The sequence below is a fragment of the Acomys russatus genome, chromosome 13 (genome assembly GCF_903995435.1).
Source record: "Acomys russatus chromosome 13, mAcoRus1.1, whole genome shotgun sequence".
Taxonomy (NCBI): domain Eukaryota; kingdom Metazoa; phylum Chordata; class Mammalia; order Rodentia; family Muridae; genus Acomys; species Acomys russatus.
In genome coordinates this window covers 27666665-27693541 of record NC_067149.1, presented here as the reverse complement: position 1 = coordinate 27693541, position 26877 = coordinate 27666665, and the positions used below count along the sequence as shown (strand labels likewise).

Below are 26877 nucleotides of genomic sequence, written 5' to 3'. Positions count from 1 at the left end.
CAGTAGGTTTGTCCTAGAGTAGGACCAATTTATGGGGACAACTTATTGTCAGGTATTTTTTGAGTGACGTGAGATGCTACTAGCCATTGGCATAAATTCATCTCATTAGTGGAATTGTATTCAAAACACATGTAATGGGGAGAAGTGTAGTAGGGGGAAAGCACACACATTCCAAGTTAACTAATAACTCACTGACAAGTGTAGAGTCTCTGTCCTTTGATTCCCTGTATTCCGTACAGAGCGTGATGATGGATTAGCTGGTGTCTGTGCTAATAGGGCTCTTGGTGTTGTCTGCTTAAACCCTCTTCATTTATAGACGGCCCAGTGAAGCCCACTCATTCTGTGTGGGATGTCAAAGTCCCTGGGCTCACTTAGGAGTGGACATAGGAATTAATCCTCAACTCATCACCACTCTTTCCAGCGTGTGTCCTCTGATTATGAGTGTCCCTTGAAAACAGTTATCCATCCAGGTGTTTGGCCAGACTGTTGAAGATTTTACAGTCTGGGGAGCTAGTTGATAAACCTTTCTGATTTCACAGAACATGAGGAAAACAACTAATCCCCATTGTTACAAACCCTCCTGTCCTTCAAAAGCCTGTTGGCTTTGATGTTCCAGACTAGACATACTTTTTATTTCATTCTACTATAGCTAGAGAGGGAGGAAATACTATCTTGTTATTGTCTGCACAGCTTTCATTGTCAAGAAGTAGGCCAATAATCAACAGTAAACAAATGACAAGTATGTTCACTGTGTATACATAACATACATACATACATACATACATACATACATACATACATACACATATGCATACATACACATATGCATACATACATATACAAATATATATGTGATAGCCAATGGAGTCATGGAGTGTTAGAGATGATTGGGGTCTTAGCTTACTTTGCAGGGTCCTGAGCCAGGCCTGGTCTTGCCCTCACTTACAGAGGAGGGCCTGTGGTGAGCAGATGGCACACATTAGGCACATGTACAAGTGGAGTTGAGAAAAAAACCTTGAGTCTGTCTGGAGTATAAATCAAAATTCAAAGAAATGGCTGGAGTTTTGAAGTCCTTGAAATGTCACCGAGCCCAGCCTCTCTTACCTGTCACCCCTGACTTCAGTACTGAGAGTCTGACTCAGTCTCACTGTCACGAAATTGTTGTATGAAATTGAACAAAACCACATGAATAGGTTTACTGAATAGTCTGCCTATATTTTGCTTGTCAATTTCAGTTGTTAAGACTATTGGAAAAATCAGTCTGAAGAACTGTAATGAAAATTGCTCTTTTGAAAAGAAGAATCTACAGTGAGGCCATGTTGGATAGCAGGGTTAGCTTTTATAACTAAGGATATGCTTTGTGTTTCTCAGACTGCGTAAACTTCCCGTGGCTGTGTGCTCAGTAGGAAGTAGAAGTCCTGTGAGCTGGAACAGTCATTCTGATATTTCTGTCCTCCCCCTGAGTTTGCTTTGCGGCACACCAAAGGACGAATTCCCTATGATTCAGTGACTTGTCCTGGCCAGGTGCTGCACACCTGATTGCTCACCAAGTAAGCCCTTCAGTGTCAACTCATTCATAGTCCTGCGCCTCTCACACCTTACGGTTTGTTGAGTAACTAGAAGAAAGCTGATCATCTGGAATCTTTAGTCTGAAAGTCAACTCTTGTTCTGCGTGAAGCATTTCCTGGAACGTGTCCTCGTGGTGAAGCAGGTCAGATCCATGGCAGTGGCAGGCCTTGGGTGCAGGGGCATGAAACTGTGAGGTAAAAGGTTTGCACGAATAGATCATTATAGCAAGTATTTCAGAGGCAGAGGATGGGCAGTGTATTGGATCTGTGTTACCAGTTGACAGTGTCTGTGTAACAAAAGGAATGAGAAAGGAGAGTTTGTCTGTGAGCCGTGGGTCTTTACGGCCACCATTTACCTGGCAGACCCTTGGGTTGCCTTCTGTTTGCCTCGTGTGAGCATGAAGCATTAGTTAATGTCATTCCCTGTCTGAGGCATGGAGTGAAGAGTGGCTAAGTCTGTTGCATATTTAATAGGCAGCTAGCCATGGTTATTAATAAATGTGATAATAACAGTCTGGATTTGCATAGTGTTCCTGAGAAGATTGACAAGGGATGACAGAGGTTCTGGCTTGTTTGTCAGGCTGTGCTCTGGCCTTGTATTGTCCCTCCCACTAAACTCTGCGCAGATCTGGTGACACACAGTAAGCACCAAGTGAGAGCATGATTTGTTCACATTGTTCGTGTTGTTTTCACTTTGTTTTTGTTCTCTCTCTCTCTCTCTCTCTCTCTCTCTCTCTCTCTCTCTCTCTCTCTCTCTCTGTGTGTGTGTGTGTGTGTGTGTGTGTGTGTGTGTGTGTGTGTGTGTGTATTATAGGACAGGGATCAACCTCATATAGCACCGACCTTGTTTTATGGGACTGGGTCTCTTGCTTGCCTAGAACTTAGAACTTGCACAAAAGGATAGTCTGGATGAGTCTGTTTCTACCTTCCCCAAGCTGAGATTACAAGTGCAGTTTTCATATATGATTGTTGGGGAACCGAACTCTGGTCCTCATGCTTGTATGGCGACTGCTTTGCTGACTTTGCCGTCTTCCTAGTTTTGGTTTCGCTTTGATCTTTCTCATGGTCGCATCCTTAACTTTGGACTTGCAGAGAAGTTGACACTTACAAGATACAAACCCATCTTACTTCAAACCAGGCAAGAGGCTACGTACTCTGTGAAGCCTGGCAATCCTTAGCTTTTTAAGCGAGACTTGAGGCTCCCTCCCTTCTCATTCTCTTCCTCCTTCCCTTCCTCCTTTCTTCCCTTCCTCCCTCTCTCTTTCTTTAGTTCTTTTCCCTTCCTTTCTCCAGTGATTTAGGGAGGGGGTTGTGTGGCTGTTCAGATTTCAGGAGAGGATGTGCACAGCTTGCTAGAGGTCTGACACCGTAGAGGCTGACACATCCTTTTCTGGGCCACCTTGGTTTGCCACCTGTCATTAGGCCAAGCCACTTGCTTGTGCTTAAACTTCTAGTCTGTGAAATTTTGACTTTGAAAAGTAATTTTAACAATTTAATAAACTATATAATATGTTTTATAAGCTGGAGCGAATGATCTGAAGTATTTTGGTCTCTTTCATAACACAATGAAGCTAATATTGGTAAAAATACAGATCTTCTCTCATACCATAAAGAGAAGCGAGATTTAATAAGCATTTATAAGCACTGGCAGCTGCCTATCAGATTGTATAACTTGGGCTCCAGCATGCGGAGACAGTGTCAACTTAAATTTTATCTCTCCAGTATTTTCAACACGTTTATTTTGCCTCTCTCTCCAGTCCCTAACCTAATACAAGTAATGTAATTGGTCGAATATTTTCCACATAGCTAATTGGCTAAAGGCCAATGATAGAAGCCATTGTCTGGCTTAATAGATCAGAAATTAACATTGCATTTTCATGGAGGTAATGGAACATATTAGTGATGCATTCATTCAGCACAGTGTCCATCCTTTCCTGCCCACAAGCAGAGGCAGGATAGCTGTGAACGACCCTCTAGTCGCACAGCAGTGGCCAGCTAAGCCATGTCAAATGTGCTGTTACATCCTTCAGACGGAACTATGAAACACATGAATGAATTATTCCGTTTGTCAATTAAAATAGAAAACTCACCAACTACTATTGTAAGATTAAATTCCAATTAGAAGATTGCATTTAATTCAGAAGCTGTAACGTTATTTTAATGAATTCTGTTGGAGGCGACAGTTTATGTGGAATAAATTTATATGGTGTAGGTAGATATAAATTCATTGGATGATGTTAAACATGTTACTTCATATATATTAGCTGTGAAATTTATTTCTCTCTAGTTATGTCCCCAAGGAGGTGGCGTCAGAGGGAAAAACATAGCTTCAAAGAAAGAACCGTTTCTGATACTTTCTCTGAAACAGCCGTTTCTCACTCTCATTTAAAAAAAAATCTGTTAAAATCTCTGCATTAGCTAAATTTATGATTCTTGCTGTATGCTATTTATAAAATTGAATATAGGTTTTTATGATATAGGAAATTAGGCTAGGAATGAGAACATGACCCAACTTTGTAATAAAGGTGATCTGCATTTATATTGCAGGTATTTCCCATTCCTCTCTAGGCCCCTTGTGGGATTATATAAGCATTTTTCTGGACATACTAATTTGTTTTAGAATAAACTTTTAATCTATTGGATACCTTTTGTTCACTTGACACCTGCATGCACCTCTTGCCTAAATCAAGGATAGTGGAAGTTCTTAACGCAGGATTTTATCATTTCCCGCTCCATTCTTGTGCTGTGGCAGACACTGGCGATCAATCACAGTCTCTGCGAATTTTCCACTCAATCTCATAGGTTATCAATTCACCATTTGTGAATCAGTGGCGCCATCATGTATAAAGCTAGTGGCTTTAGAGAAGCCTCTCCAGTTGGCCTTTGTTTGCCCAGCTTACCCTTACCTGGCACACTGTCACTGAAAGTCCCTGCTTCATATCTTAGTAAGAGGGCCAGGGAAGTGGCTGAGCATTAAGTAGGGGTGCCAAACATGCAAGCCTGACAGTTTTGAGTTCAGTCCCCGGACCCACCTTAAAAGGTGCATGCTGTACCTTGCGTCTAGCTGTAGCAGCATCCCTACAGTGAAATAGGAGGCAGACGTAGGATTGATTGAAAGCTTACAGGCCAGCTGCCCTGGCGCACCAAGTACAGACAGAAGCGGGTAGAGAGGTCCTGGGTCACTAGGCTAGACAGTGAGAACCAACTCATGAGGTTGGTCCCCTGATCTCCACGTGTGTGCCCTGGCACGCTCAAATGTTGGCAATGTTGATATCGAGCAGTCAGGATATGTGTGTGTGTGTGTGTGTGTGTCTGTCTGTGTGTGTGTGTGTGTGTGTGTGTGTGCGCGCGCTTGCTAAGGATAAAACCCAGGCCTAGACTTAGTAAGTAAGCTACACTCTCAACCTTTTTTTTTTTTTTTTTTGGTTTTTCGAGACAGGGTTTCTCTGTGTAGCCTTGGCCATCCTGGACTCACTTTGTAGACCAGGCTGGCCTCGAACTCACAGCGATCCGCCTGCTTCTGCCTCCCGAGTGCTGGGATTAAAGGCATGCGCCACCACGCCCGGCCACTCTCAACCTTTTGTTTTTCCAAACATGTAGTCCTCTCATTTCTAACTCCTGAGTGCTGTGGTCACACCCACATGCCCAGAGGATTTTTGACAAACATCCCTGTACCTTGTCCCCTGAGTCTGCTGGGTGGTTTATTTTCCCCTGTCTTCCCTGCTGATTGTTTTAGGTGAGAAACATTGTGAGGTCCTGCTATTCGTTTGCTTTTAAGTCCTGTGACATTGACAAAGATCAGAGGGGGAGGCTGTTCTCACCCTCCTTTTACCTATGTGTCACCCCTGGCTCTGGCCTGGCGAGGAAGTGGTGGTGTGAGAACTGGAGGCTGACTTTCATTCTGCCAGCGCAGTGTCTTTCTAGAAGGGGCGGGCACCCATGGATGCCAGGTGCTGACCCTGTGGGATAACTCTTACACTTTCCTTTTACGTGTAAACCTTGCTTATCAGTAAGGAGGAAGGAATTCAGCCTTTATATTTAACACAATGCCTTCCGTGATGTAAAATTCTAGGAACTTAGACTATATTACACGTTGTTCTAAAAACCACTTTGTTTTCTGTTAACTTGGTTGGAGATGTGCACAGAGGCCACGAGAAGGAAATTTCCATCTTGTTTCATATGCAGACTGCTGAGCTGCCTGTTGAGAATTGCCATCATTTTAATTCCTTCTTAAAGAAAAATGAGCAATTAGCACATTTAAGCTATCATTTAGCTAATGTACATTTTAATTTCATTTCAGTGTGCTGTGTATTATTATTTTTGTTGATTGTGTCACCGGAGCTCTGGAAAGCAATAGCTGGTAAAGGTGTGGGCTCTCCACCCCTCAGCCCTTCCTTAGAGGGTGTACTGTTGACCCTGGTCAAGGATGACCAGGCTCACAGAGCTCTGGCCATGCTCTGCTTGGATGATAGCTCTTAGATTTCCCCCTGCACAGTAGGCTATGCAGTTCCATCTGATTGATTGCAATGGGCTCCTGAGATGAAATCTTTGTATCCCTCCTGCGTTCTCTGAGTTTAGTTATGTTTGTAAGAAATAATCGTAGCAGACATCCATTAGACGCTTATTTTCCCCCCTGCACTAGCTTAAGCAGCGCATTGGTTATCTCATTTAGTCCTAACAGCAGCTCTGTGTGGTGCGTATTATCACTCTGGATTTATTGTACTGGGGAGGCAGAAGCTGAGTTCTCCACGGTTAGGATCACAGAGCTTCAGAGGCGGGCTCTGCCGATGCTTGGGCCAGGTTCCCGTATCCGCCTGAGTACTGAACGCCTGCTATTTGCTCATGTTCTAGGGGGTTTCATGGCTACCCAGAGTTCCTTGGTGGTAGTCCATGGGGAAGGTTGTGAAGGAAGTGGAATCTGGAGCTGGGGAACTGGCGCCGTGGGTAAGAGCACTTGAAGTATAAGTGTGGAGGCTCAACTCAGGTCCCCAGCACCGCACAAAGAGATAGGGTGCAGAGTATTTGAAACTGAAGCTTTCTCTGCACATGGGCAGTTACGAAGCCCACAGTAGAAAGAAGAATGACTTCTTCTAAATCCCTCCTCACTCCAATATTCTCATTTTTTAGCCAGGAGTCTGACCAAGGGCTCTGTGGAATGCCTTTCTGTTTGTTGGCAGCCCCTGGAGCTGCAATACCTGAGTGTCTGGACCCCAGGAACAAAACCATATAGGAATATTAGGCCAGCCCAGGAGACAGCAGGTGCTAGAGGGAGGACCCTACCGTGAGACCTTTGTATGATGGGAGCTGGTTGGCTGAGTCTTGTGTGCGATTTTTAGGCCCCATGTCCGTAAGTGGCAGTGACTGCTGCTCTTAGGATAGCTCTGCAGTACAGGCAGCCGAGACTCGTTCCAGGAACGAGTGGGATTTAGTCCTATTTTTAACAGCAGGTGCACTTGGGTATTATTAAGGGAACTTTTCTCTCCATAGTTCTCAAAGTTGCAGCCTCGGTTATATAATGGTGAGTGGCATGCCACTTGTGGTTTCTCTGCATCGACTCCAAGAAGACGGAGAGCAGGGGCAGCTTCTTGCTCATTCTAGGCCAAGAGCTGTAAGAGTTGTTGTTGTTGTTTTTTTAAACAGCTTTCCGTACTTTCTAAAATTTTGGGCTACTTTCAGTCTTCACAAAGTGTGCAGGGGCTGGGGAGATGGTTTATTTGGTAAATAAGCCATGCCATGCCAATATGAAGACCCACAGAGAAAGCTTAGTGTCTCAGTTTGTGTCTGTGGTCCCAGTGCTTGGGAGAGGTTGGGAGTGAGGGGTACCAGGCAACCCTGGAGGTCCAGCTTCAGAGACTAGAAGGGCAAAAACAACTGGCGGAAGCAGTTGACACTGATATATGACCACCAGATACATGTTCCCTGCCCTAAAATGTGCCCAGCCCCTGTGTGTGTGTGTGTGTGTGTGTGTGTGTGTGTGTGTGTGTGTTCAATGAAGCCTTATCTAGCTCACTCATTGTTGTAGTGGTTGATAAGCCAGTCATGGGGTACAGTGTGTCTTTGTACTCAGCTTGCCGTCCCCCATAACAGCTGGGGTATTAGAGTTATTAGAGCCTCAGAGTTAGGAGCAGTGCACCAGGTCAGCGCAGTATTGAGATAATTTCCCAAACATTGCAGGTGGTTTATCCTGACACCTCTGTATTTTCTGTGTCTAACCTCTCCAATAACAGTAGTGGACATCCTGAAGTAATTGTGACAAGCCAAGGGCTTTAATACTTGTGTCAGAGATCTCTATTCTACAGGTCCGGTCCTCTGTGTTGTTTCCTGGTAGCTAAAAGAAGCCTAAGCTGGACTGGCCGGGTTTTCCTCTCTCACTCTGTAAGACCTCGGGTTAGGGTTTCCAGGGGGGGCATTGACATGGATTGCCCTTTGAGGTAAGGTATTGATTGGATCAGTTGTAGTTAGGTATTGGTAAACAGGTTTGTGGAGGCCCGGAGCAGAGTTCAGGCCCACAGGGTAGAGCGGGGCGCCCCCTCTTATATGTTTCCAAAAAAGTGGGAGCTCCCTTGTCATGTGGTTGATAGTGATTCCGATGAGGTCGACTTTGATTCCTGACAGCTGGGCAGGGACGGAGGCTATGCTTTTAGTTTTTGTGTGTTTTTCTTAAGAGACTTGCCACCTACATCCCCTTGGGTCACAGATGTGGGTTGGTAAGCTTCTTTGGGGGGGGGAGAGGCATACAGATTCACAGGTAGACTTGGTTAGGTGCCTGTCATTTCTCTTTAGCAGTGGGAATTTCATCCAGTTGTTTGAATGGATGTAGAAAGGGAGCATGCTGCCATAGCGTTCGTCTGAAGGTCGCCTCCTCCCATGACTTGGGATCACTCTTTTCAATGCTTTTGGCCTGGGAACTGCCCAGGAAAAGTGTTAAATTTAGACTGTCAGGTCCATAGCTTCTCTCAGGAGAACATGACCACTGAACGAGACTGGACAGCCCCAGATCTCCCTAACACTGTAACCCTGGCCAGTGCAACTCTCTTTCTGAAGCCTCAGTTTGCTCGTGTGGCAAGTGGGGGGGCAAGGCTGCCATGTCTTATTGGTTGTGAAAAGTCTGTGACAGAGGTAAGACCTCATGACTGGGAATTTGTGTTTTTTCCACTATATTCTACCTCAGCGAGACATTTGTAGCATTTCTTTAACCTGTCATGGTCACCGTAGGTAGTCAGGTGAATGCTCCAGGTGGCACTATTTGATGGATAAAATTTCCAAGCCTCAAAAGGTGTTTTTTGTGATTAAAAAAATTTGTTTGAATCGGTGTTAGGATTTTTACATAGATCTTTGAAAAAGGCATTCTGTCATAAAAGCCTGTATGAGTTGACATGTGTAAATACGCAGGTAGACAGTTTGAAGAAACGTGTATTATTTACTGATCAATGCAGTGTCTCCTCTGGGCCATTACACTCAGTCATTTCCTGTCAATCTCTTGGCGCTGTTATAATCAGTCTATGGATATGCATATTAAGATATAAGAAAATTATTGTGCACGGGTGTCGGTAGCTTTTTAATTAATAATATTGCTGCTTTAAAAAGGTGTCAGGCTAGTTTACTTGTAGGGTGGTTAATAAATAATCTGTCGGATTGCATGAGAAAGTAAGATGGCCTGAGCTCAGACTGACGGAAAATGAGGTGCGAGCATCACCGAATGCCACTGCCGTGTGTTCTGCACTCCGGTGGCCCCACGGTGAGGTAGAGTGTTTGCTGTGAAAGCCCGACTGACGATCTGAATTCAGGCCCCCAGAAGCCATGTAAAAGTCAGACACATAAGTGCATGTTTGTAACCTCTGTGCTTCTGTGGGAAGGTGGGAGGCTGAGACAGGAGACTCCTGAAGCTCACAGCCTGGCAGCAAGCAGCAAAGAGACCATGTCTCAAGTAGGATGCAGGAGAGGAGAAGCACCCAAGGGTATCCTCTGACTTCTACACCATGGGTGCACATCAGATGTGTTGCTTATATGTGGTTGAAGGCAACCCTGCCTTCTCTACCAGAGAAGAAACAGTCAAAGAATGATTGATTTAAATTCATGAGCTGCCTGGTAGGTTATAGCTGTTCCCCTCTGGCACCATAGAACAGGGCAGCAAGGGCCATTTGCAAATGATGGGCGTGGCTGAGTTCCATTCAGACTGATTTCTAGACATTAGAATATCAAGGTCAGCTCTTTTTCCCATGTCATTAAGGAGTGACACTTTTTTCATTTTGTTTTCATCCATTTAAGTTGGATTTGGCTTGTGGTATAGATCTTGCCAAGCCTAGTCCAAGAGGTCAGAGAGTACCCAGGAATCCCAAGGATGTGTTTACTTACAAAATGTGTGTGTGTGTGTGTGTGTGTGTGTGTGTGTGTGTGTGTGAGAGAGAGAGAGAAGGGGGGGGGGCCTGGGTGGATACAGGTGCCACACTGCATGTCTTGAAGGTCTGAGGACAGCTGGCAGGAATCAGTTCTCTCCTACCACAAGGGTTCTCAGGATTGAACTCAGGTTCTTAGGCATAGGACAACCAACCACCTTTACCCACTGAGCCATCTTACTACCTTTCCCTCCAAAAGTTTCATATGTGTATGCAAGGTTGTGTGTATGTAGGGTGCATGTGCACATATGTCTGCATGTGTACTAGTGTGCTTGTGGAACACAGAAGAAGACCCTTTGGTGTCATCCTCAGATATTTCATCTACCTCTTTCTAGACAAAAACTCATTTGCCAAGATCAGCCAAGTAGGTTGGACTGGCCAGCCAAAGAGCACCAAGGATCCATTCTTTCTACCTCTTCAGTGGTGAGGTGACAAGTGCATGGTGCCACATGTGCAGTATTGCAAGGGTTCTGGGCTTGGGACTGAGTTTCCTGTGCATGGTATCTCTTCCCCAATGGAACCATCCTTAGTACTACATGAGCTTCTGTCACTGTGGCTTTCAGCATAGTCTTTTGTAATGGGAAATATCTTGCAAATAGATTTCATTTAAAAAAAGATATTTATTTATTCAGTTATTTTCTATCTGCATGTGCACCTACATGCCAGAAGAGGGCATCAGACTCTAGTAGAGATGGTTGTGAGCCACCATGTGGTTGCTGGAAATTGAACTCAGGGTCTCTGGAAGAACAGACAGTGCTCTAGTCTGCTGAGCCATCTCTCCAGCCCAATAGATTTATTATTTTTTTAAAGATTTATTTATTTATTATTATATATACAGTACTCTGCCTGCATGTACACGTGCTGGCCAGAAGAGGGCATCACATCACATTACAGATGGTTGTGGACCACCATGTGGTTGCTGGGAATTGAACTCAGGACCTTTGAAAGAGCAGTCAGTGCTCTTAACCTCTGAGCCATTTCTCCGCCTCATAAGAATTAATTTTTATCATGAGCTAAGCTGTCCTGTGTAATTATAGATTCATTTAGAATGATTTTATGAGTGTCTCCTATCCCTTTTGAGGAAGAAGAGAACATACAGGTAGGAGCAAGCTGGGAATGGATGTGCAAGCCTCAAGATAAGTAAATAAATACACACACGAGTAACTCTTAAACACATATCCTGAGGAAAGCAGTTCCAAGGAGAGGTATTACCCATGTCAAGTGATTTTTCTGTTTTAAAAAAAAAATCTCCATAGGATGAAAGTGAAATGAAGAGCATGGAATTCTGGGTAAAATTTGTCTTGGGTAGAGGCTATAGCTCAGTGGTAGGACTTGTCAAGTATGTGTGAGACCGCTGGGCTCCATGCTCAGCATCTTAAGAATGAATAGTAACTAAGTGTGAATGGAAGTTGCCTTGAATCACAGTTCTTCCTACTTCCATGCTGGGTGTAGTTATGTTTCCTGTAAATGGGTGGGGAATTCAGGTGATGGGTGGTGGAGGGGGGAAGATTGGTTTGTAGACATTTTTCATCATCCCACAGTTCCAAGGGTAGCGCTCTGAGTGAGAATGGGTGTGTGTGGACACAGTGCTCCAGACATCCCTTTCATAAGGGATGAGGGAAGCTGGACCGAGAAGGAGAAATGGAGAGAATGGGGGAATAATTGAGCAGACCATTCCTTGTCTGGCATCATGGTAGAACTGAGCTGGACACGCACGGGGAAGCTGCTGATTGTCAGCCATCCAGGATTTATGAACCAGTGTATTGTTACTGCCGTTGGAGAACAAACATCCGCCAGCGATGGACCTCTCTGAGGCACTGTGTTTTCAGACAAGCCTCCATTGTAAGAAGAAAGGTAGGGAGGTGGGGAGAGAGTCTTCAAAGGTGGTGTGTGTTGAAAGCCCTTCAGATTACTTACCTTCCTTTTGTTAAAAGAAAAACAAATGTGTGTGTACACCAGGATTTAGGGCCAACGGGTAGAACTTTTAGTAGGAAATAGCTAAGTGTAGTGGCATGGGGCGTGAGTCTGATAGTTTGACTTTAATTCCTGGTTCTGTCTCTAATGGTATACTCTTTGGCAAGTCACATATCTCTTTATCTCAATTTTATCACTTTTAAAATGTAGAGAAATTTTAGGTGATTCTGAAATTAAAAGAGTGAATTTCAGAAAGCACAGAGTCCGCAAATACTGAATTCTCAGCAAATAACAAGTAGCCCATGACTAGCCCTAAAGCTTGGCAGCTTGGCCTAAAAAAATTTTTTTTAGGAGCTGGAGAGATGGCTCAGCAGTTAAGAGCACTGATTGCTCTTCCAGAGGTCATGAGTTCAATTCCCAGTAACCACATGATGGCTAACAACCATCCACAATGAGATCTGGTGCCCTCTTCTGGCATGCAGTACATGCAGGCATAATACTGTATACATAATAAATAAATAAATATTTTAAAAAAGAATACTTAAAAAAATTTTAAGTGCTTTGTAGTCAGTATCGTGGACTATTTCATTCTTCTCTCTAGGGTGCTGAGGATGTGAGACTGTGTGTCTGCATCTGCCTGCCTCTGTCTATGGCAAGTGTTTGTCACAGAATTTATAGTACATTCAAAGTTTCTTGTAATTTCTGCATTCAGTGCAAGGATGGATCTTCTAGTGTCTCTTTACCCCATATGAATTTTATGCCTCGATCTTACGTGGTCTTCAATGTATTTAAATAACTCTAGGTATAGTGATCTTCAATTTTCTTTTTTTTTTTTAAGATTTATTTATTATATATACAGTGTTATTTATTTATTACATATACAGTGTTCTGTCTTCATGTTCACTTGCAGTCCAGAAGAGGGCATTAGATCACATTATAGATGGTTGTGAGCCACCATGTTGTTGCTGGGAATTGAACTCAGGACCTCTGGAAGAGCGGTCCGTGCTTTTAACCGCTGAGCCATCTCTCCAGCCCCTTCAATTTTCTTTTTAAGACTAATCTCTCTCTCTCTCTCTCTCTCTCTCTCTCTCTCTCTCTCTCTCTCTCTCTCTCTCTCTCTCTGTGTGTGTGTGTGTGTGTGTGTGTGTGTGTGTGTGCTCACATGTGCACTTGCGTAAGCCATATGTGTGCTTTTGACCGTGGAGGCCAAAAGGGAATTAAATTCCCTAGACCTTGAGTTATGAGTAGTTATAGGCCACCCAACTTGGGTGCTGGGTGCTAAACTGGGTACTCTGGAAGAGAGGCAAGACCTCTTAACTGCTGAGCCGTCACTCCAGCCCTTGACTCTTCGAGACATGTCAAAGATACACAGCATTGGTCAAGCCTTAGAGCTACAAAGCTCTATTTTTAAAGCTATAATCCAATCTGCAACCATTAAACTTTCTACAAATTCATTGTGCTGAGGCCCTACAGATGCTATCTCCTGTACATGATGACCTGTCAGCAATGTGAGGTCCTTCTCAGATCTTACCCAGGCTACCATCCTTCGGCCGCCGTTCCTGTCCTGTGTAGGTTTCTGTGTCCTGTGACCATCACAGTTGTACCTCAGAGCACCAGCATCTTTGGAGGGATAGTTTGTGTGCACATCCACACTGATCTGTAATTCACTTAAAGGTGCCTTTTCTTGGCAAAACCATCTTTTGCATTTGGAAGTGAAATGTTTTAACTATCCTTAACCCACTTCCTAAGTTTCACATCTGGGAAGCTGGCATCCCAAGAGTCTGCTGCTGGAGAATCATAAGTCTCCTTTCCAACTCAGGTTGCTAGACTAGGCTTGTCTTTGTTTGAAGGCAGGCACCTGCAAAGAAGTCTTAGTGATAACCATGGATCTGGTCCCTAATGTAAAGGCTCAGTGAGTACCAGACAGTGTTGCATCCTTTCTTCCCAGTCAGTTCTTTTATTCTCATGACAGGAAGTCTGTGAGTATTTGCTTCTTGTTTCAAAATGTCAGAAGCAATGATAGAGTTGAGTTGGAGATTTGGGTTAGACAAACTCAACTGGAGAATTTTGTTCTACTTGGTGTGGGTGTGTGTGCGTGCATGCGTGCACCTGACCAGGACTATTTACCATATATACGTAAACTGTATAATTTCTTCATTCAGCCTAGGAAATGATGTCATTCATGATATCTTTTGCTTTCCCCTTTGTTTTAATGCATAAGAACTGTCTAAGTAACACGAAGTAACCTCATTTTGGGCATGGCTGATTTTTTTTTTTTTTTTTAACATCTCTTTGGAACTATTCAAAGCTCTTGTTTGAAAGCTACTGTCACTCTTGGCCTCCCCTTCCTGACACCAGGAATGGCGTGCTGCCTTCTCTTCCAGGATCTTCTTCCTGATTTTCCTTCCCCCTCTATCCCAGCACAACTCCCAGAGGAAGCCAATCACCATGATATTGGCAGTAGAAAGATTTCAAAGTACATTCACGGGCATGTACAGTATCCTGAGGGATGGCTGGGTGCCTTCTATGATACTTAACACATTTCCTGAACATGGAGCCTCACCATGGCAACAGCCATGTCACATGACACCCTGGTGACACATGTGAGGTGCTGTCACAGCTCATCCCAGGTTGAACGCCTGTGACTCATTGTTTCCACTGACACAGTGACTACTGTAACTTGCAGTTGGAAGGTTCTGGGCTTTTCAGTGCCATTACTGAACGCTGACGCCCATGGCGCATGGAGGGCTCGAGGAAGGGAGGGCGTAAATAAATAAGCACGTGCTGCAAACATTGCCTTCATTAGCTTTGCAGAGAAATATTTGTTCATCAGTCAACCCTCTTGCCACTCACATTCTTTCTCTCTCTTTTGAAAAGCATATTTTGTTGGTAACACCTTGGAAGCTCGAAAATGCTTTTTATTTTTAATCCAAGCTATATCCACTTCTACTTGGCACATGTAGCAGGAGAGAGTTCATGGTGGCCCCTTTAAGTATTTATTTATATTCTTCACATGTAGCAGATTTACTGATGAAGGCATGATTCTGGAAATATATTTTTCTCATTGTGAAATATATAGAATCCATAAATCAGAGTCAGGGTGGTATGGGGCCATTGTTCATACAGGGGCCCGGAGTTTCTGTTATATCAAAGGACTATTTTAGAGGTCCAAGATGGATAGTATTTTAACATATTTTAATTTTTGAGTGATTCAGTGAGTGATTAAAAGAGTAGATGTGGGATCTGGAAGACATTAAAGAGATGTCAAGGACAGACGGGTTTTGATTTGTAGCCTAATGAAATGTTTTCCCAACTTTTAAAGATTTTTTTTTCTTTTTTAATAGAACTTTAATCATTTGCTTGTGTTTCTGGCATGGCAAGGTTATTCCTGTTTCTCTTCAGTGATGGATCCAAAGTGAAAATGGGATAATTTTTAATTAGCAAAATTATAAATCCATTTGCAGCCAAGTGTTTCTTGTCTTGTATAAACTGTGATGTTTCACATTTCCCCTTAATCACTTTGGAAAGTTAGTTCGGGAGATCTGCTTGTGTTCATGTTTTTGTGAGTAGAGATTCTCAGTACTAGAAGCTGCCCCGCCATTCTCTTCTCTCCGCATGGTCTGAATCCGTGGCGTTTCAGTGGTGTGTGTCTCGAGAAGCGTTGTGGCTCTGTGTGGTGGAGGTAGCTGTCAATCCTGCATTGTGGACACCATGCCAACTATCATAGGAGAGAGAGATTTTCCAGGCTGTCCAGGATGTTGGTGGTGGGGCTTTGTTGTGCAGGTTGTGCTTTTGTTGAGGTTGCCTATGTGTTTATTTGAATCAAAATGTCAGGCGTTTGCTTTATATTATAAAATATGAATGGCGACATCTTTTGAAGGTGTGTTTTATTAAGGGAAAGAGACATGCGAGCCAAGGCATGGCAGCCTGCTTACAGTTCCCCAGACTTCTCACTTTACTGTACATTTGAATATGAGAGTTTTACATTCTTTCAGCACTCTTTAGACCAGTACTTGGAAAGGAATAAATTCTATGGAATTGAGAAGGGATTTAAGTGTTCAGAATTTGAGAGTCTGCCTAGACTGGGGACCTTTCCAGCTCTCTGAACCTTGAATCTCTCTGGGTGCTTGGGAGAGTTGCAGAATTCTGTGTCGTTTCTGTAGGATCCTTTGGGTCTGTGTAACGGCGTCAGGTCGTGCCCTCCTTATTGTACCATTGCTGCAGAATGCTCTTGGTGTAAACTTGCTAGAGCAGTGGTTCTCAATCCGTGGGTCACAATCCTTCCAAAGGGTCAAATGACCCTTTCACATGTGTTGCCTAAGACTGTCAGAAAACATAGGCGCTTACTTTATGATTCATAACAGTAGCAAAATTACAGTTATGAAGTAGCAACAACAATAATTTCATGGTTGGAGGTCATCCCAACATCAAGAGCTGTATTAAAGTGTTGCAGCATTGGAAAGGTTGAGAACCATTACACTAGAGGAAGCTGTGTCTGCCATAGTGGCTCAAGGTTATATGCAAAAGCCCTCATTTCTAGACATGTGTCTTTGAAAACCACAGGTATCTCTTACTAAGTTCAAGTGGAAAAATGAGATAAATGTTGATAAATTTTCTTCCAACTGAGTAATGTCATAATGAAGCTCGCTCGCTCGCTCGCTCTTTCTTCTTCCTCCTCCTTCTTGTTCTTCTTGTTCTTGTTGTTGTTGTTGTTGTTGTTGTTCTTCTTCTTCTTCTTCTTCTTCTTCTTCTTCTTCTTTTCCAGACAGGGTCTCTCTGTGTAACCTTGGCTGTCCTGGACTCACTTTGTAGACCAGGCTGGCCTCGAACTCACAGCGGTCCTCCTGCCTCTGCCTCCCGAGTGCTGGTATTAAAGATGTGTGCCACCACGCCTGGCATGAAGCTGTTTCTTAAGGTGCTGGGGTCCGAGAGTGTGCCTTAGAACGAATCTCTTTCTATTGAACTGAGAATAAGAACAAGGGATGAGAATCTTCTACTAATACACAGAAAAGGCCTGGTTAGCCACTGGACACTACTTTTGTTTTGAATTTAAGGAGGCAGCTATAGTTTTGGTAGTAAAAGCTGAGTATATATTACAAGATTTCCTTAGAATCCTTGTCTAGATTTGTTAGAGGAGTTGCCTGTAGAAATAAAGATGGCGGATGGGATGGCTCAGTCAGTCAGGTGCTTGCTCTGTGAGCATGAGGACTTCAGTTTGATCTCCAGGACCCACTTAACAAGCTGAGGGGTGTTCCCTTAAAATCCTGGCTCTGGGAGGCTGAGACAGGTAGATCCATTACAGTTCTCAGCTTAGCCTATTTGGGGAGTTTCAGGCCAGTTTCAAAGACAAAAACAAAGTGAGTGGCGTCTGAGGAATGGCCCTTGAGGTTGTCCTCTGCCCTCCATGTGCATGAAAATGCTTGTGCGTATGCACTCTGGTTCATAAACACAAACAAACATGAACATGCCCCCACCCCACCCCCACCCAGCCAACCCTGATGATACTGTTAATTCTTTGAACTTGAACCTGTTTGGTTTTCTCTAGGTAGCTTCTTTGCTACAGGACATGGCAAACAATGCACTGTAAGTGCATTTTTCAATACCTTTTACAAGCTAACCGGCTGTGAGTCACTTGAAGTGGGGTGTGGCACTGGCGTTGAGATGGCTAAGTGGGAGAGTACACCTTGGATTTGTTTCAGAGGCATCACTGCATGATGAAGTGAGAAGACTAGGGATGTGTTGTGTTATATGACCTGCATCGGCTGTAGTTTTACCTGTTCATTTTTGTTTTACGTGGATGGCAGAAGATTTAAAGCGACATGTGTGGCTAATCTTATATTTCTGTTGTGTGGCACTGTTAAAGAACCTGTCACACTCACGATTTAAAATCAGAATTCCTGTTCCTAAATCATAGTGTTTCCTAAACCAGCTCATTTTGTCTGCCATAAATACAACATAACAATTAAAAACACTCCCTTACTGACTATCATCTGATTGTAAGCAAATTAATTTCAGTCATTTTTTTACTCCTTATATGTTGTGGCGTGTCCTGTCTACCTAAAGAGTCAAGTAGTTAACATTCAGGTAGTGATGCGGAAATTTATCACCAGTCTGCTTTATTAAAAAGAAAGTCTTCCCGTGGGCTGCAGAGATGGCTCGGAGATTGATAGCACTGGCTGATCTTCCAGAGGTTCTGAGTTCAGATCCTAGCAACCACATGGTGGCTCATAGCCACTTAGGATTGGATCTGGTGGCCTCTTTTAGTGGGTAGACACACATGTAGGCAGGACATTGTATACATACATAAATAAATAAATCTTCAGAAAGAAAGAGAAAGAAAGAAAGATAGAGTCTTCCTAGCTGGCCTCAGTGGCGCACACTTTTCATCCCAGCACTCGGGAGGCAGAAGCAGGTGGATCTCTGTGAGTTTGAGGCCAGCCTGGTCTACAAAGTGAGTCCAGGACAGCCAAGGCTGCACAGAGAAACCCCGTCCCGTCTCAAAAAACAAAAACAAAAACAAACACAGTCTTCCCTCTAATCATGTAAACCCGTGCGTGACAAACTGGCATGTCCTCACCATTGTTCTCTATCTGAGTAATCAAGGTTTCTCCTAAACTGGGGAAAAATATAACCTGGTGTGTATCTCTCCCCCCATCTCTTTAATGATTTTTGTTGGAAAAAATATCATTTTTACAATGATGCAACTGATGCAACCCATATGATAATATATGTGTGTGCCATATATGTATAAATACATACACCAGATATGTATTATATGTGTGGTTTTCTGATTTTGGAAATGCACAGGGCCTCATGCTTGCTAGCCGCGTGCTTGCCCGCTAAGTTGCCCTCCAGCTCTGCAGTGTAAGGTTCTAAATAGTTGTGATGACATTTCCTGAATATATGGGTTCCCCTTGATTTAGGCTTCTGGATTGTTTCTTCTTCATGTGTTAAGTGAGTTCGGAACTGTGGGCCTTCCAACGTTCTTTAGTAAGTACTTAGAACTACAGAGCACCGTTGGGACCGGAAGGCTAAGACACAGGGAAGAGGTGCTGCAGCAGCGAGGGAGAGGCAGCCTTGCCACCTGAGATTTCCTAAGATAACTCACTCCAGAGTTCACTTCTGACCAGTGAGCTGTGCATGTTTGGCTAGTACACCAACTTTTCTCTCTTTTTCTCCGTCTTTTTTTTTTTTGTTGTTGTTGTTTGTTTGTTTTTCCAGACAGGGTTTCTCTGTGTAGCCTGGGCTGTCCTGGACTCACTTTGTAGACCAGGCTGGCCTCGAACTCACAGCGATCCGCCTGCCTCTGCCTCCCGAGTGCTGGGATTAAAGGCGTGCGACACCACACCCGGCTTTTTTCTCCGTCTTGATAACACACGCCTCAAAAAGATCTGGCAGTACTCAGTGAACAAGGCATGAGGTCATTCTGTTACCTTAGGCGAAGAACAACGTTTGTCTAATGTAGTGGGAATGAGCTATGGGTTCAAATTTTGACCCACACCTTAGCCATCGAACCTGGTCGTACATAGTTTTGATATTCTCTCTCTCCCTCCCTCCCTCCCCCCTCCCTCTCTCTCTCCCCTCCCCCCCACCTCTCTCTCTCTCAACAGAATCTATTTGTAGCCCTAGCTATCCTGGAACTCACTCTATAACCAAGGCTGGCTTTGAACACGCAGAGATCTGCCTGCCTCTGCCTCCCAGGTACTGGGATTGAAGGGGTGAGCCACCACTGTCCAGTTCGTTTTGCCATTCTTAACTCCTAGCATCCCGAGCTGAGAAACAGAATTAAAAGGAGAGGGGAAAAAAAGCCTGTCCTTATCACTCTCAGGAAGAGCTGAGGACACAGATCTGTGCAGGGCCTGTGTGCTTGGCACTGTGCATAAACAACAGTTGTGGTGATCGTAGGGGCCTGCCAGGTTGCTTTCAGTGTGGTTATGTGGACTGGCTTTTTTGCGTGTCTTCCCCGCGTGAGGTGAAACCAGCCCACGTTTCCATTTCCACGTTCTTCTAACACACTTATCTCTGGGCTGCAATAGTTTTAATGAACAAAACACCTTGGTATGAGTCAGACAGTGAGCTTGCATTCCATGGTTGTTTACTCTGAGCTTGAGTTTCCCAAGAGGGCACCCAGCTTGTTTTGAGAGTTGCACTGCTGAGAAACACAGGAAGAAGTCTCGACTCACGTCTGGGATCTTTTATGTCTCTGGAACCATGTGTGTTCAGGGGAAGCAGCTCCCATATGCTCACTACAGTGTGACACGGGGCATGCACAAGGAGGAGCCATTGCTTGTGGGCGCTCTTCGAATGTGTGTGGAGTCCTTTTGGATCAGCCGGAGTTTGCCGTTTTTTTCACGCTCACATTTCAATGGTTGTTTGGGGGTGATGATTGTGTGTGAACAGCTTTATGTGCTGTGTTTTTAAAGTCCAAGTGGGCTCAGTTACCTTAGTGCTTGCGGAGCAGTCATGGGGTCTTCTTCAGTTCATTATCAGAGCCTGTATCCAAAGACAGGCATGGTAAGGTTGGGGAGCCAGAGACAGGTGGAGTTTCTTCTGCGTAATCACCCTAGTGGCCTACTTAGTGAATTCCAGGGCAATGTGAGACTGAATCTCAAAAAAAAAAAAAAAAAAAAAAAAGGCAAGGTGGACAATGTTATGATGAGCAGCACCTACATTGACCTCTGACCTCCGCACACACGTGCGTGCACACCCACACCATCCACAAGCTTTAAGTATTTATTTCTTGTTATGAATAGTGTGGCACACTTAAGTGGCAGAATTCAGGGAGTCTGGTGAAGGTGATCTTGCACTGGGAAGCACTGAACCCCAACGCAGTGCTTCACCCTTCACAAAATTGGTTTTCTCTACTTACACCTCCTCCCCTGACCAAAAAAAAAAAAAAAAACAAAAAAAAAAAAAAAACAAAAAAACAAAAAACAAACAAACAAACAAACAAAAAAAACATGGCTCTCAAGGCAACGAAGCACACAGCCCATAATGAAAAACCATAAAAAATGCGATTGGGCATGTGCTTGTGGAGACTCAGAATCTTCATCATAAAGTGTAAATGTAATTACTTTTGTGCGTCTTTTACCATTAGGCAAACTATGGGAAAAGGGACAGGAAAACACTGCTAATAGGGTTGTGGGCAAATTCAGATAAATCGTTTAACTTGGGAGTCACCCGACATTTGCTGCAGCCTCCTCGCGTGCAGCCACCTTGAGCCACCACGGTGAGTTTTGCTGTGATCACTGCCATGTTTCACAGAGCCACCACATCTTATGTCTTTATGGTCTGTGGCTTGGAGACTCGCAGGGAGGGCAGGAAGGGAGGGACCGTGCTGGATGCTCCAAGTGTTGGTTTAATGGTGACTAGCCCTCCATTTGCCTTTTGTTACTGAGTCCCTGTGGGCGTTTGAACGTGTCCGTCTTCAGGAAATATGAACGCGGTGAGTTGTGTCTATGGCTTGTAAAGAGTGCTGGGTTAGCATAGCTTTGGTTGAGCTATAAGGCTCTGGGGTAAGTCTGAGTCCTCCATGGAGAAGGCTAGAAGGTAAAAAACTGTTGCCTGGGTGACCGTTGTTGAGATGTAATGTTTTTGTGTTACATTAGATGCCGGAGGGGAAAATAAATTCTTTAAAATACAACATGTGCTGTCATTGATAAACCTCAGTAACTCATTTCTGGCCCTTCCTACCATAGCATTAGTTTGAAGCTCCCCACCCACCATGTTCCTTCACTGTAACTCCCCCCCTTGGCCTGCAAATTTACTGAGTACATGAGAGGGCTCCCCCCCCACCCCGACCCCTGTAACCACATGCCATCTGGCACACAGTCATATTGAGTAAATAGTTGTTGAGTTAGGGTTGTGTCTCAGCAAGTATCATGATGGTTGTATTAGTTACTGTTCTATTGCTGTGATAACACACCACCACCAAAGCAGCTTTATAAAAGAACGTTTAGCTGGGCATATGGTTCTAGAGAGCTAGAGTCCACGTTGGTGGAGGGAAGGCAGGTAGCATTAACAGCAGAGCTCACACCTCAAACCCAAGAAGGAGCACCCTGGGGGTGATCTTTTGAAACCCCAGAGACACACTGCCAACAAGAACATGTCTCCTAATACTTCCCAAACAGTTCTACCCACTGAAGACAAGGGAAATATTCAGATGAAGCAGCCTACAGGGGCTGTACTCATTCAACCCACCACAGCGATGGTCGCAGCAGCAGGAGTGACTGGAACAGGTTGGTATGGGGGTGTGAGGTACTGCTCAAGGGTCCTCTCACTTCATCCTTGCCACAGTTCTTTATGTTATCACTTCAGTACCTCCTGCTGAGGAGCCTGAGAATGTTAAGGGACAAAATTGTACCTCCATGCTTGTCCAACACTTACGGCACTGAAGACCAGCTAACGCTCTATGCCAGTGGAGCTTGTACGCATTCTTAAGGATGCTTTCCCTAAGCTATGTTTTCAGTAATATTTCTTTCTACAGTAATAAAAGGGAAAGCCAACTAGATGTAACTAATAATTAAGAGGAGAATTAATTGCTTATATATAATAACACTAGCAACCCAATTTCCCTTTGTTGTGTGTTAGGCTTCTTATTAAGCACGTGCATGCGTTTGCTCAGTTTATTTTTGCAACAACTCTACAAGGTAGAGGATACTTTTAGTCATGTTTTATAGAGAGGAAAACAGACTCTGCAAGGTGAAAGAGGTTAAATAACTTTTAACCAAGCCGCTCATCTAGAACATGGGAGGAACACAAGGCACTCTATAGCTTCTTTCAGGAAGAGAACAGGTGCTGGGGTCTCAAAATACCTTTCACATCTTAGGGGTGGTTCATTGTTAAAAAACAAAAAACCAAAAATACATAATTCTTTGAAATTAGGAAGCAGTGATAGGGGAGGCAAGATATATTTTGAAAAGAGTTTACCAAGGTCTAGGCTGCCCTAAAAGAGGAAGATGCCTATAGACATTGCTTTGAGTTTGAATATGGGTTCTCACGTAAGGCTCCACAACTTATATGGATGTGGCTAAGTGACTATGGGCACTTGGGAAAGTATGGTGCCAGGTCTGACTTTCAGCTATGGCTTTTGCTCTCTCCCTCTCTCTCCTCCCCATAAACCCAGCAAGAGAATAGGTGCTCTAACATGGCGGTCAAAGCGTGGCTAAGGTTGCATAATTATCAGTCAGTGATCGCCTGCATTTGAGCATGTGCAGAATCAGCTCTTGGATGCCATTTCCCTTCTTTGTCCTTTATTCGAATCCCGGGAATTTGCTCAGATTTGCTCCTTTCCTCAGCTAAGATGGAAACAGTCGTGCAGTTGCTTCTTTGAGGAAAGACTGCATTTTTTGAGAAGGCGACTTGAGGAGGAGTTGGCTGCTGGAAAAAAGAGTAAACTATAGAGTGGACCTCACTGAATGTTTTAAAAATAATTCTGACATACTTTGTTGATACTGGCTATTTTATTTGGTTGCTGTGTGTTCTGAAGTCTTCTCCTTTTTTTTTTTTTTTTTTTCCTCTCTCCCCCTTCTTTGAAATCTGTTGGTTGCCATGGAAACAGTTGTTTTGGGTCTGGGTGGAGCTCTATCCACAAATGTGGGATAAAGTCATTTATGAAATGGGTTAATATTTATTCTGGCTGGGCATATATGGAACCTGATGTAATGATAGTCATGATCACACATGCAGAATAAATTTACACTTTCATTGTTATTTTCTTAGTCTGTCTGAATGTGTGCCATTTAGCTTGGAACACTATCATTTCCTCTCTGATTTGGATATTGCCGTTTAGAAAGCAGCACCCCACAGCAGCGGAGTGAAGTGGAGGTGTTCAGGACTGTCTGGGCTGCACAGACCATAGACATCCTTCCTGACTAATTGCCATTCAGGAGCAGGGTTCTGGGGATGCTTAGCATCCTGCACCGGAACCTGCTTGGCAGCTTCTTCCCACACCTTCCTGAGCTTTCAGACTTTTCGTTATGTAGCCTCATGGTCTGCTACCACACCCCAGTTATGGCCATGTCAGCAGAAAAGTGCTGTCATTAAAAACCTCACACAACTCAGGACCACTTAAGGAGAGGATAGTGAAGTACCAAAGGCCAGATGAGGGAGGAGAGAATGTTCCAGAGATGATCAAGGGACATAAGAGGAGGACCTCTATAGGTAGGTTGTGAAGGAAGGGAAAACATACAGAGGGGAAGGTCGGCATGGACATGCTGGGTGGTTTTATGAGCCTTTCTGTACTGGGGCACTGCGTGTAAGGAGGGGGTGTTCTCTGACTGGGCCGTTAAGACTTGTCATTAACAGGGCAGTAACTGCAAAGGAGTAGAGGGCAGCTGTGTGTCACATGGATTGTGGAGTCTCTCAAAAATGGTGAGCAGAGCTCATGTGTGCTGGAATGTGCTTGTGACCCCAGCACTCAGGAGGCTGAGGCAGGAAGATCAGGGGTTGAAGATCAGTCTGGAATGTGTAGAGATTTCACAACAGTAGTGGAAACAAAACAACCCCCCAACACCCCACCCCCACCAAATAATGAACAAACAAAAAGACAAGAAGAAAGGATAAGCGTTGTGTCCCAGTGTGAGGAGGAGGGCAGATGCCATGAAAGAGAAAAGCAGTCCATGCTGCCTCTTGAGTTAGGCCTTTGGCTAGTTGGCAGTTTCTCTCTGAAGTCAAACAACAGCTTAGAGCATCCCACTGAGTTGCTCTTGTGACTCTGAGTTCAGAGGTCACGCACTGCCTTTCTGAGATGGAGCTGTTTGGACAAATATTGTTAGCTCTTCAGAAAGTCAGGACACGGTGACTCGCCATGTAATCCCAGCACGTAAGAGGCAGAGGCAGGAGCATCACTGGGAGTTTGAGTGAAGCCTGGGTAACATTGTCAGACCTTTTCTCCAAACAAACAAACACACAATCAAACAAACAAACAAACAAAAAACAAAACCAGGGGAGGTAGGAAGGGAAGGGAAAGAAAGAAAACAGAAAACCGAAGAAAATGGAAAAACTTACTCCTGAGGGTCACACATCTCATCTCAGGAATGGGTCAGTGCCCTGTGGGGTGTTCTTCTGGATTTCAAAGTCCATTTCAGATTATGACTACTTATAGATGGTCTTGGAACACCTCAGGGTCCAAGCCTTTTAGAGTTGTCCAGTTTCTGTGGCTTTGCCTGGAAGCCTGGCAGAGCGATGGATTCCTGGGTCCTCTGCCAGACCTATGGAGCCCTGTGCTTTGGGAAAGGTCCATGTCTCCTTGTTTGTTCAACATCGAGCATCTATTCACTCTTTGACTCAGGATAGCACCATGACAATGCAAAATTTGTGGCTATTTGGCACACCGTTTCGTTGTTACCTTGATGATCAGTTAACCTGGCCTAAGAGAACAGAGTGTTTCTTAGCCTTACTTCAACCTCAGCTGTCTTGGAAAGGTAGCTTCTTCATTTATTGGAAAAGTTGTTGGAACTTTGAATTCCAACTTAGGAGCAAGAAAGAGGAGGGACCATCCCCATGACAGTTGGGTCTTTGTCTCACAGGGTAACGTATTCAGATAAGCTTAACAATCATTTCTTCTCTGCGCGAAGGAATTCTGTCTGTCCACCCATGCACTACCTTATGTGTATCCATAAATCCATCTCTTTATCCATATCCCATCTTTCTGCTGATGTCTTCCTATGTTGGTAGGACTGTGTGGAAGATGAAAACAAGGTGTCTTTATCTTCTAAACATTACTAACCGACTCTCACCTTTCCTTACTTTCTCTCTCCTTGTCCCTGTTTCTTTTGCCCTCTCCCCACCTCTCTCGTTTTCTACAAACCCACACCATCTGTGACACCCAAACTCAAGTACCCACCCACTCAGCCCCTTACCATGTTTTTTTTTCATCTGTGTCATGAAAGGTCATGGGCTTGCTAGCTACCCCTGTGCGTTAAAATCTGCAGCAGTAATGTTTATATCACTGCAGGTTAGTGTTAGTTAAATTATGAGGAGAAACAGTGTGTCTAAAGGTGCCACATGAGGGACACGGGTGTCATCATTCCTTGCACTGTGCATTTGTATTTGTTCCTGCCCCTCGTGTGGCATTGTACATAAAGGAGAGGGCAGACACGGGCCCCAGAGAAGGCATGCCGTTCATGGCCGTCTAGAAGACTCCCATGTGCGCTCCAGGCTCCACACTCCCTCAGAGTTGCTCCCCACTTCCATAGTCTCCCTCCATTTGCCACCCCAGTGCCTCAAACTATTTCCTCAATGAAAGAGACAGGGAAAATCTCTGAAAACAATCCAATCCCAATCAGACTTGCATTGCATAATAAGCACTTGTTTGGACATTGCTTGGACTGTCATTTTAGTGAGAATCTTCTGTTTGATTAAATAGCTTTTCTGTTATGTATTGAACAAAATGAAATGTATGTCATAACAGATATAACTCGATGATGGCAACTTTTTCTGACAGTGAATTTCATTAAAGATATACATTTGTGTTGTATCCCTTTGAATGACAGAAGTTGACAAATAGCTGTGGAAAGTTGTTTGCTACAGAACACTTAGCTGCCCTCATCACTTCAGATTTTGCCAATTCAAAGACAAAAAGAAGGGCGGGCCAGAAAATATGGAGAGGCCCTTGATTGGGGATCTGGAACAGAGTGCGGCATCAGGGGGTGCTGGAAAGGTCTGGGGCAGGCATGGCGTGTGCTGGCGTCTGTTTTCAACAGGTGGTTGCACAAATGTCCTGCGTTGTCAGCTTTACAAATGTTTGGTTTTTACTGACAAGCTGACTGCTCAGGAGGATACAAGGAGAGATTTGTTCCTTCATTCATGCATTCTCCCCTCCTGGAACACTGAGTGAAGATGTGCCAGACTGTGATTGCACCAGAGGAGGAGGAAGAGGAGGAGGAAGAGGAGGAAGAGGAGGAGGAGCCCACGGGACCTGTGTCAGGGACTATAGTTTTGCTTCTGAACTCAAGCTTTGGGCTGAGAATGTGTGATTAAGGCTGTTTGTGAGTTGA

General features: G+C 44.2%; 1 protein-coding gene across 8 annotated transcripts in view; it reads left to right on the top strand.

Annotated features, from left to right (window-relative positions):
* Positions 1–26877, top strand: part of Foxp1 (forkhead box P1) — a 602856-nt gene that overhangs the window by 88436 nt on the left and 487543 nt on the right. The gene's annotated exons all lie outside the window — the stretch shown is intronic.